This window comes from Pinus tabuliformis, chromosome 8 (genome assembly GCF_031772625.1).
Source record: "Pinus tabuliformis cultivar Carrire ecotype Pingquan chromosome 8, CPIR1, whole genome shotgun sequence".
NCBI classification, from domain to species: Eukaryota; Viridiplantae; Streptophyta; class Pinopsida; order Pinales; family Pinaceae; genus Pinus; species Pinus tabuliformis.
This window is the reverse complement of record NC_142294.1, coordinates 1,702,450,383-1,702,462,532: the sequence shown is the minus strand read 5'-3', so window position 1 is coordinate 1,702,462,532 and position 12,150 is coordinate 1,702,450,383. Positions and strand designations below refer to the sequence as shown.

Here is a 12,150-nt window from a genome sequence, read left to right as displayed (position 1 = left end):
TTGAGGCTCTCCAGGAATTGCCCGACGCCCACGAAAAGTATGAGTAACGGGATCATAAGTAATGTCTAATGGCGTCGAGACTTCAACAAAATGTTGAAGAGGCGCGGATTGAACGTGCTCGAGGTACTGACCGTTAGAATCATAATAAAAGAGTGGACCTTGGTAATTCGGGTCCACAATGGGTTGCCCATGGGCATCATACGGCCCCGCTCCTGGAACAGGACCAGAATAGGGTTGAGCACTTTGTGCAGGATCGATGACTCCAGACGAAACCCCTGGTTGGCTACTGCTCACTTGACTGTGAGAGGGACCAGCCCCAGGGTTTGTAGATGAAGATGCTGTCACAGCACTGCCGACTGGAGTTGAGTACGCTACACAAACAGTTGGATTTGTGGGAACGGAGGTAACAGGTGTATTAGGGGGTTGCGAAAGAAAAGGCTCCATGGTGGCAATGACACTCGGATCCCATATAGTTGTAGAAGGCATTCTGGCAGCTATTCTATCCCTCATTGATTGATACCGTGGAGGGAGTGGAGAAGTAGCTGGAATGGGAGTTTCAATACTTGACACCATGGGTGTCTCACCTGCGCTGGGAGATGTCTCGTCCATGTTGGAAGTGGACATCAGAGACGACATACTGGGAGGAGTAACAGGAATATCGTCCTCGTCAGGCTCCCAGATAGGGTTCCAATCTTCTTCGTAGTCTGGGTCACCCGGGGCACGTACGTTGATAGGCTGGATACTCGGGACAACCGAAAGAGTATCGCTTACAACTGGTACCTCAGGAGCAACAGAAGATGGAGAACCTTGCTCACTTGGACCGGGAGTTGACGGGTCAGCCAGGATGACAAACCCCACACAAAACCCTAAGGGAAACTAACGACAAAGACCCTACTCAAACTAACGCATACAAAATCTAACCAGGTAATGTTATCGTGGCCGAATAAATTTTTAAGACACAGGAACTGAACTTGACCTTTTCATGTTTCAAGAGTCGAGAAAAGGACGAAAAGATGACTCTAGTCTCCTTCGAATGTTTAATGAGCACGAAGTGACAAGAAGCTCACTGGCACCTTTTCTTTTAGGGAGTCCGAAAAGGATCAAAAGTGACTGCTCTGGAGATTCTAGGGAAAGGGTTTACCAAGCGATCCATAAAACTACTTATACACCTTGGCAATCGTATGAGAATGAAGGACTTTCCGTACTGCAATCAATCTTCCCGAATGCTGTGTTCGGTGCGTTACGGTTCGCAGGGCGGCAGACTCGGCTTCCTATGGATCAAGGTCGATAACCTAGTGTGGTCTCCCCTATATACACGATGGTACGTGGGAGCTCAAATCCGTGCTAGACCACTATCGAGTCACAAGAGGAGGAATCACCCAACCGTAATGTGAAACAACAGTGACTAGGTTTAACGACGCCGGAGCACGTCTCTAGCCTAGACCTCTATAATATGAGCGTTAAGTTCCAATGCGTTTTTAGATTTATTCAGTTTATTTTATGGTTGATCTTGAATTAAGTTTCGGTTTCAGGCCTTATCGTACGATCTCTCACAATTTCCTAGATGCAAACTACATGCCAAAGAATACCATTTTGTTCGATGAATTCTAACTATGAGAAGGTTAAGAGCTTTCAATCAAACAAGACGAACTCAAACAATCAAACAATCTAATGCAACTAATGACAAAGAAATGAGAATTTTTCTTTTGAGAACACAAATCAATTGAAATGCTCTTCTTTTCATTAACTATTGAATGCAAAAGATGCTAGTTTGATTTCTCTTTCAATGGCACTATGCACTTTAAAATGAATTTTGAGAGACAACAACACTGAGCAAAAAGAAGTAAAATCACTCAATGAAAAGCACAACAAGCGTGAAAAGAGCTGATTGAACCCTAGCAACCGTGATCTCTGTCTGGGTAGTGAAACAATCCGAGGATCGGTTCCACAACAATCACCTCACACAAACAAGCAAAGAAAGCAAAAAGAGGAAGGTTTCTGAAATAGCAAAGGCAAGCAGCAACGAACTTTTGTGAACAAGTGAACAAGTGAGAAAAACAAGGTCAATCCAGTGAAAACAAGATGATGGCACTAGGTCACGGGACACAAAAATGAAATCCGTCCAACAAGACTTCGCAAGCAAGTGTGTAACAGTTCAAACAATAAATATCAAATCATAAACCAAGTAGAAAAAGCTGGAGATAGTGAAACCAACAGGCTCAGGAGGTAAAATTGAAACAAATTCAATTTTACAGGATCAGCACGGGTAGCGCTCAGCAACTGTGCGCTGACAAAAGGTCACGCGTAGCAACTTGGCGTTGTCAGCGCGGAAGGACACGGATTAAGCGCGCTGGTTCGATTTCAGAACCGTCGCGACTGTTTTACATACAAGCGCGATGACAATAGGGTTAAAGAAACAGCTATGCGCTGTCAGTGCATCTGTTTTGATTTAAACCGCGCTGAGGCTAAAAAAGAGGCAGAATCAAGCCCAAAAACTCCTAAACCAAGGCCAGAACTCTTTAAACAATTAAGACACTTCCCAGATTGAACCAGGAGGGTTAAAAGCAGAGAACTAATCCCCAATTTCAAAAAGAGAGAACAATCAAAATCAAACACAAAGATGGAAAAAAGAGACAAAAATCCAACTCCCCAGTGGAGTCGCCAAATTGTTGGAGAGGTAAATCCCCTCTACGGATAGAGGCGATCCCTACTAGCCTAGAATGGGACTAGCAACAATCAACCAATGCTATTGTGCAAGTTCCTAATTGCAATTAAAAGAGAGGCAAAGAACACCTACTTGGATTCCAACGCTATTGTTTGATGAAGAGATGTTGCTCTCGCTCCTTCGCCTTGGCCGGTCACGATCTTCCGCGATCTCCGCGAATAGATACCTGCACACACGAAGAGAAAGACAAACACAAGTGTGAAATCTAATAAAAGCAATTATACATCAGTCAGAAAGGATGCAATTCACATTAACCATCACAAGACAAATGAGAATGGAACCATAACAGTAGTCATCTATTATTAAATAAATAACAGAGAAAGGTACAACCAATGTTCTGACGCTGAGTCCTTCTCTTGAGGGTCCAGCCAACAAGTCTCTTAAGCATTCACCTTTGGAAGTGGATTCTCCCAACACAAAAAGCTCTCTCTCACACAAGAAATACTCACAACCTTCCTTAAGCTTCCTTTAACAAAACCACACTTGTCACACCAACTACCTACTAGCAGCAGCAATCCAAGCACTATGAATTCCACACTATCCAAACTAGCTGCTCATGGTAATGGTGGAGGTTTAAATAGAGAAGGAGTCTCCATGAATGGTGGGAGGACAAGCTTATCTTCAAGGAATGTGGTTCCAAATGACGAACAGACATGCCATAGAGAGGAGGGCGACACTCACAAGGCTAACAACCAAGCCTGGAACCATCTGGAAGGCTGGCTGTTGGAACAAATTCGCCCAAACTAGACCAGCGCGGGTGCAACACTGAACGGACGCGCTGACAGCGCATCACATAAACAGAGCAGACTGTGTCAGCGCGGCTCGATACTTTCATAGGATGCACTGGCGCATAAAACTCGACCAGTGCAGGAAACCCATGTGCTTCCGCGCTGGCAGCGCACCAGTTACACTATAAGCCGCCCGTCAGCGCGGTTATTTTAATAACAGACGCGCTGATGCAATAAACTTAGGCAAAGTGGGTCTTTTGGCCAGTTTAGAGAGCATGAGCATGGTGCATTTGATTTCATGAGACAGTAGGGAGACTGAGAGGGAGATAGTGACAAATTACTGCGTAACAACCTAGATATAACTTGATTCCTTGGATCTTTGGGGCTTAAATTAGACTGCATAAAACCATATGATGTGACTGTATTCTATAAAAATCTAGATCCAAGACCTTGTGAGTATTTTAAATTACAGTACACATATTATTTTTGACTTGGATTACAACCTTGAGCACCAAAAACATTATTTACCCCATATGACCAAGAGCTAGTATCACATGCTAAAATAGCTAACTATGACGCCTAAATTTTGACCATATTGTGAAGCTCAACAAAAGGGAGTTGTATGGGACAGAAGCCCCATTCAGAAAGAGCAAGGGTTACAAATGTTACAGTAAAAGAATATGAAAAATAACAGACAACATTGATGTAAAGGTAGATGAGGAATTGCCTCTCAAAATAAGGTAGTTGAGGTTTATTGTCCAACAGATCAGATTAATAGTGAAGATGAAGTTATAAAATAACTTGAAGAATAAAGAGAAGAGGAAGAATCACATGCATATTTCTCTCACCCAAAAACTCCCTCAAGGTGTGTACAACATAATCATCCCACACCTTAGATTGTTGGAAATGAGGAAGTGGAGGTTTTGACTTGAAGAAGATTAATGAATATCCTGAGCCAAACACACATTGTTATGCTATCCATGATTGAACCAAAATATTTTCATTCGGAAAGTCAATATGAGCATTGGATAAAAGCTATGAATGAGGAATTGGATCAGATTGAGAAAAATGAGACTTGGGAATTGGTTCCAAGACCAATAAATAAAATTTTCATTGGCACAAAATGGGTCTTTAGGAAAAAATGAAATGAAAATGCATAGGTGGAAATAAATAATGCCATATTAGTATGAAAATTCTATGCTCAGATTGAAGGAATTGATTTTGATGATACTTTTGTTCATGTTGCAAGATTATAGGAAAATAAAGTGTGTCTATCTTTTGTTTGCAACAAAAGTTATGAAGTATATCAGATGGATGTAATGTCAACATTCTTGAAAGGTGAGCCTGAAGAAGAAGTTTACATAGAACAAACTGAAGTATTTTAGCTATACAAAAATACTGAGGTATTATCTAGGTTGAAGAAGGCATGGTATGGACTTAAATAAGCACCCATGGCATGATATTCTAGAATAAACAAGTATCTATAACAGCAAGGATTCAAAAGAGGAACAACTAAAAGTAACTTGTATATTAAAACTACGAACAAAAATATTTTAATTATCGTTGTTTGTGCTGATGAGATCATTTTTGGTAGTGATGTAGATTTACTCAGCTAAACATTTATGGCATATATGCAAATTGAGTTTGATACTTGCATGATTGGGGAACTCTCATTTTTTCTTGGATTGAATATTATTCATTTAGATAAAGGTATATCCATTTCCTAAGGCAAGTATCTCAAAGAAATGCTATAGAATTTTGGAATGGATGAATGTTATGTTGTCATCACTCCTATGGTCACTGGATGCAAGCTTAGCAAAGATGATGAGTCACTAGATGTATATCAAGAATTGTATACATCAATAATAGCCAGTATTTTGTATCTAAATGCCTCACAAATAAACATTATGAAATATGTTGGTGTAGTTTCAATGTATTAGTAAACCCCCAAAGAAAGTTGTTTGTTAGCTCCCAAGATGATTCTCAGATATTTAGGAGCTACAATGGACTATGGCCTATGGTATCCAAGGGTCAATATTTTTCATTAACTATATACACAAATTCTTATTGGGATAGAAAACTAGATGATAGGAAAATAACAAGAGGTGGCGTGTCTTTCTTGGGAATCACTGAGCAATTCAGTTGAACAAAAATTTATCATGTATCTTTCTTTCTATTGTTGAAACTGAATATATAGTAGCTACAACTAATTGCACATATATTTTGTGGATGAAACAAACTCTACAAGATATGAAAGTTAGTTATGATAAAACCATTCCAATCATCTGTGATAACACAAGTGAAATTAGGATATCTAAAAAATCCTATTCTTCATTAAAAAACCAAGCATATCCCCCTAAAGTACCATTTTCATATAGAAAAGTTGGTTGATGAGATCCTAATTTAGAATATGTCTCAACCAAGGAACAAGTTGTTGTTATCTTCGATAAACCTCTTGCACGATAACCTTTTGATTATTTAAGGAAAAATTTGGGAGTGATATCTCACTCTTCTGTTCATTATTTTTCATCACAAGAAATGAGGGAAACCATCTAAATATGTACAAATATGGTTATAATCACTGAAGAAGAACTAAATTTCAGGAAGCCTATTAGCAACAAATTAATATAAACATCATGTTATGTATTTTTAGAAGCAAAATGGTCAGTGGGGGAGTAACTAATCCCTTTTCCATTGATGTCAGAGGGGGAGAATAAGCAAAAATTGGAGATGCGATGAAATGTGTGCATAGATATTCAATATGGAGAGTGAGAAAGGGGGAGAGTGATTAAACATTGGCTCATCAAAAGCAATGTTTGGAGTGTTTCCAATTGGTGGTGCTATCATCTATGACCAACAATGTTTGGTGGAATTTCTGTCAATGCCAACGAGCGAGGTTGTTGAGCATGCTGGTAGTTTATGCATTGATGTCATTTCTAAGTCATTGATGTCAAGTTTGAAGTTCAAGGGGTCTAGCTTGGTAAGTGTGTTATCATTGATGTTTTGTAAGTGTGTTGTTGCCTAACTTGAGGTAAAGGATGAAGGTAATATCTTTGAAGGCATTTTCTTCTTCAGTTCCTTAGCTCCAATAATAAAACTAGGTTCTTAACTAGGTATTCCTCTCTAAGACCATTCCAATGATATATGGCACTCCATATAACTCCCCACGAATAAAAATAAAACCAAGGTTGAATTTTTGAATTTCAAGCATGGTTCCAGATGATCATAATTTCGGTATGGGCCCAACATTAGACCAACAACAAAGTTGAAAAGGTGGAATTACAGAGGTAACGAGTAATGGTTAGTAAGGCTTCCACTCACAACCCCTAGTCACCGGTGCTTGGCCTAAGCAATTTAGTGCTTATCAGATTATCGAGCCTGATGATGTGCAAAAAAAGGAAATGGGCAATGAGCAGTAGGCTACCATGACATGAGAAGGAGATGATGTGGCCTAATCAGATGATGGCACATGGTGGGGGCATGTATAGGATGGCATGCGGCACCCTACAAATGAGACACATGGTAGGCAAATTTAACCCTTTTAGGTGACCAAGTAGCACTTTTTGAGTCACACATGGTAGCATCGTAGTATGATAAATGGTAGAAAAATGACATGGAATATGATGTGGCAGTGACATGATAGAGATGATGCAACAAAATATTACATGTGGTACGATCTTGAAGTTATATGGCACTCCATATAACTCCCCACGAATAAAAATAAAGCCAAGGTTGAATTTTTGAATTTCAAGCATGGTTCCAGCTGATCATGATTTTGGTATGGGTGCACCATTAGACCAAAACCAAATTTGAAAAGGTGGAAGTACAGAGGTAGCGAGTAATGGTTCGTAAGGCTTCCAATCACACCCCCTAGTCACTAGGTGCTTGGCCTAAGAAATTTAGTGCTTACCGGATTATCGGGGCTGACGATGTGTAAAAAAAAGTAATGGGGAATGAGTAGTAGGCTACCATGACATGATAAGGAGATGATGTGGCCTAATGAGATGATGACATGCGGTGGTGGCATGTATACGATGGCATGTGGAACCCTACAGATGAGACACATGGTAGGCAAATTTAACCCTTTTAGGTGACCAAGTAGCTCGTTTTGAGTCACACATGGTAGCGTCGTCGTATGACAAGTGGAAGAAAGATGACATGGAATATGATGTGGTAGTGACAGGATAGATATGATGCAACAAAATATTACATGTGGCAAGTTCTGATTCGATCTTGACGTTTCAATGTGACAGTTTTGGGAATATCACCAAGGTATAGCTTTGCAAAGGTTTTTAATGTATATAGCCCTTGGATAAAACAACCAAGATATAACTGTTGGGCCGCCAAATGGAGATTTTGATGTGTCATGGGATTTGTATCTAGTATTTAGGGATAAGTTGAGACAAGTGTAGGTCTAGTAGATATTTAAGGGATCTACATTTATTGAGTAGATATCCCTAAATCATGTATAAATAAGAAGAGCATCCTCCAAATCATGTTATGAGGAGGAGGAGGGAGAGAAAACAATTATCAGTTATTCATTAGCATTAGATTTATGTTCATTCAACATGAATAATATCATTTTCCCAAATCATGAGTTATGAGTGTTGTTTGATTCTTAAGGTGTGATAGTTGTTCACGTGTGCTCATTGAGGAATGGAAGGATCCCCATACTGAGATAAGTGCACTTTGTTGTAAATTAATGTTGTGAATATACTAATTTTAATTATGATGTTCATCTTATTTCTTTCTTGTAAATAATTGTAGATAATTTTAGTATGAATTCATGTTGTGGCCATGTTTTGTTGTGTGAAGGTTGATCTCCTTTCAGTAGCTAGTTTTAATGTGAGAAGGAAAACCAGGAACTCCTAAGTTAGGAGTCTCTTCTCCATGAGCTAGTTTAAATTGAAATAAGATTTACTTTCTCATAAGCTTTCCTAGATTACATTTATGTGAATATTGATTCCCTTTCAGTATATAGTTTTTATGTGAGAAGGGAAATCAAGTCCTCCTAAGTTAGGAGACTCTTCTCCATAAGCTAAGAATTGAATTGAAAACAATATTTACTTGCTTTCATTTACATGCTTTCTTTCTTGCTTTCTTAGGTGTTTGGTAATGTTATTATAGGAATATTGTAGAAGGACAATCAGGACTCTTGAACAAGAGACTCTTCTCTATCTTCTAAAGTAAAATAATTCCATTGATCAAACATTTTTTTATGCCTTCATAAAATAGATCTGATAGTTTAGATTTGTAATATGCATTTCCATTCTAAACAAACTTCTTACACCTGTTTCATCTAAGGTCCCATATATTTTGGTTTGCTTCTAAGTTGACGATTCCCCGGATTGATAAATTAAATGACAAGGATTTAACAGAAAACTAAATCGCCCAGCAATAACAAATCAACCTAAAAACAAAAAAATACAAAATTCCAAGTCATTTGGATATCTGGTGATCCAAGAGGCTAGAAGTTTGTTGATTTGCAAGTTTTAATTTAGAATGGATCCCAATTAAAATATTAAAAGTGATTGAATACATGGATATTCAAACTGTCTGAGAAATCTAAGGGCATCACAAAGGATCGAATTTGGATTTTGAGCACAAGGGCTCACTGAGCCATCTAACTATCTAAGAATCCAGGAGTTAAGAGATGTAAACAAAATTTGACCACAATAAAATACTTCAATTCTAGATTTCAAGAAGAAGGGAGGTGGTCAATATTCCAATGGTCGTCATTTTGTATCTTGCACCATCTAGATATTAGACGACCCAAGAATATAGAAGTTATTTAGATATTTGTAGGGTGTCGCATGTCATCTTGTACATGTGACCACCAGATGTCATCTTGTACATGTGACCACCACATGTCATCTTGTGCATGTCACCACCATGTGTCATCATCTCATTGGGCCACTTCATCTCCTTTCCATGTCATGTTGGTTGTTTCTCGCCACTCGCAGCTTGTTGTTGATGTGTGCACATTATTAGACTTGACAGCCTGATAAGCACTTGGCTGCTGAGGCCAACCACCCCGTGACTGGGGACTATGACCACAAGCCTATGACCAGGGATCAATTAGAAACAAAATTTCAACATCTAAATAATTGAAAAATCCAAGTGCACACATCTGTTAGACGTCATCTTTATAATGTTGAAGGGTGTTGGCGCTTGTAAAATCACCCATAGATCGACTCATTTAAAATGTACATACAAAAATCATATCCATAGAAATAAAGTGTAGTTAAAAAGAGCCTATTTCCACAAGTGCACCCATAAAGTTGAAAGGATCTTATATTTGTCAAGCACCAACAAAGAGAGAACCAACAAAGAGAATAAGCCCACCATTAAAAGTATCCTACACATAACGAAAAAGGAAAAGGACACAATTTTTTTCAATTGAAGCACACATGTCAATGGAAAAGGAAAACACGGTTAACAAATTGTTCATCTGAAGAAAATATTATGACTTCAAAATATTTCTAGAGCATGCATAAATCATATTTTTTTCCCATAATAGTATTATGATAGATTTTAAAATAGGTTATAAGTGTTTATATTCATCCTAAAAGAGAAACTCTAGTTTTGGGACTTCATCTACTTCATTTTTTAATCTAAAGGTCCTTTTAATCAAAATATTATGTGTACATATGGTGTTTCCATTTCTAATTGTTATCATTATTTAAATAGTTTAAGTGCTTTACCAAATTATTATTAAGATCCTCATGAACATATAAGACATTATATTTGTTTCTTTAGTTGCTTGAGTGTTGTCATTTTTATTTATATGCCATGCGATGATGCTTAATACTCAATTCTATGATAGTAAACATCAATCTTGCCATAAGAAAGTGATTTATTTTTGTGTTAATTGACTTGTTTCTTTGAGCTTTTACTATCACATTACTGACAACCATATTTTGCATGGAAGATTTATATTGCAATCATGAGTACTTAAAATTCTTGATTTTCATATGTTGCTATTACCATTGTTATTAATTTATTTGAATATGCAAGATTGTGCCAAGTGTTTCATATGTATGCATATGTCATGCCTCTTGTTTTTGTAAAGAATGAAGAGGAATTGAAAATGGTGAAACATGACACGCAAATGAGGATAGGAATATAATAAGCACCAAAACACTTATTTCATTATACATCTCAAGTTGCTAAAATTTAAAAAATCATAAGAATTAAATAAATTATAACTATATTATTATTATTATTATTATTGAATTAACATATAAGTTCAGCATATATATTCTAAAAAACATGTAAGAAGATTCCTAAATATGGAGGTCCACCCCCACTTTATCACGGAAACTCTTAGTTTGTAAGCTAATACCACATGTTCTCAATACCAAATGCCCAAAAAACCATAACTCATTTCATATGACATTTTTTTTTTAATTATTGTGCTTAATTAAAAGGACAAAAACCTTTATTTTGTGTATACTACCAAAGATATTCTATAATATTATGAGGGGGTTAAATCCCTACTATCTACATAATAATTATTGACATTTTTGTAGGCTAAATCCCTACAATACCATGGGCTAATACCATGGGTTGTGAATACCACATGCCCAAAAAAACATAATAGGTTCTAAGTGCCACATGCCCAAAAAACCATAATTCATTTCATATTGCATTTTTTTAATTAAAAGGGAAAAAGACATAACTACACTGAGTTTTATTTTGTGTATACTACCAAAGACATCCTATAATATTCTACAAAGGTTAAATTTCTATAAACATAATAATTATTAATAATTAAATTAAAATTCAAAATCTAAAAACCTTATTCCAAAAACATCGTATATACATAATATAAACTAACAAACTCTTTAATTCAAATTTTAAATAAAATAAAACTAATTTTATTGTTTTATAATTTAATTCAAAATTATACCTATTAAAACCATAATTAAAAAAAAAAAACTTTTATTAAATTAGATATTTCATCTATTAAATAATAAAATAATTATAATCTCTTAATTTAAGAAATATTATTTATTTTACTTAATTACATTCTCTTTAATCTATAAACCTTGACGTGCTCAACTCCAGAAATTTTCTTGGGCTTTTCTATTCAAATTAAAAGGCCCAACAGGGCCGACTTAACCTTAACGCCAACAGCGCCGACTTAACATTAACTTGCCCCATTACTATTGGAGAAGATTGGGTGGCACTTTGTAGGTATAAGTATATCACCATTACCATTGAATTGGTGCATATTATCTCTCTTTGTCTGTGCTTATTATCTCTGAAATTTCTTTAAAAAATCGGAGATTACATTAGAAAAATCGATAAATCTGCCGTAAACAAACATCATCGGTGGTGGGTTTTGAAAATCACCAGCGATATTGTTCAGTTGGGTCTGTTTTTTTATTTTGATTGAATTGGGAAGCTTCTGTTTTTTTATTTTGATTGAATTGGGAAGCTTAGGTTCAACAGAGAGTCGCAGAAATGGCACATATTCAGGTCCAACCCCGAGAAGAAAAAGAACAACAACACCAGGCAGTTGTTATTAGTAATGGCAGCGAGGAGGAGGAGAAGGTCCAACCCCGAGAAGAAGAAAAACAACAACAAAAGCAGGCAGTTGCAGTTGTTATTAATAATGGCAGCGAGAAGGAGAAAGAGAAGGTGAATGAGTCCAAATCTTTGTACGTGGGGGATCTGGAGCCCAATGTTACG

General features: G+C 37.0%; 1 protein-coding gene across 1 annotated transcript in view; it reads left to right on the top strand.

Moving 5' to 3' along the window:
• Nucleotides 1-12,150, top strand: part of LOC149242804 (polyadenylate-binding protein 2-like) — a 76,056-nt gene that overhangs the window by 63,169 nt on the left and 737 nt on the right. The window lies entirely within an intron of this gene.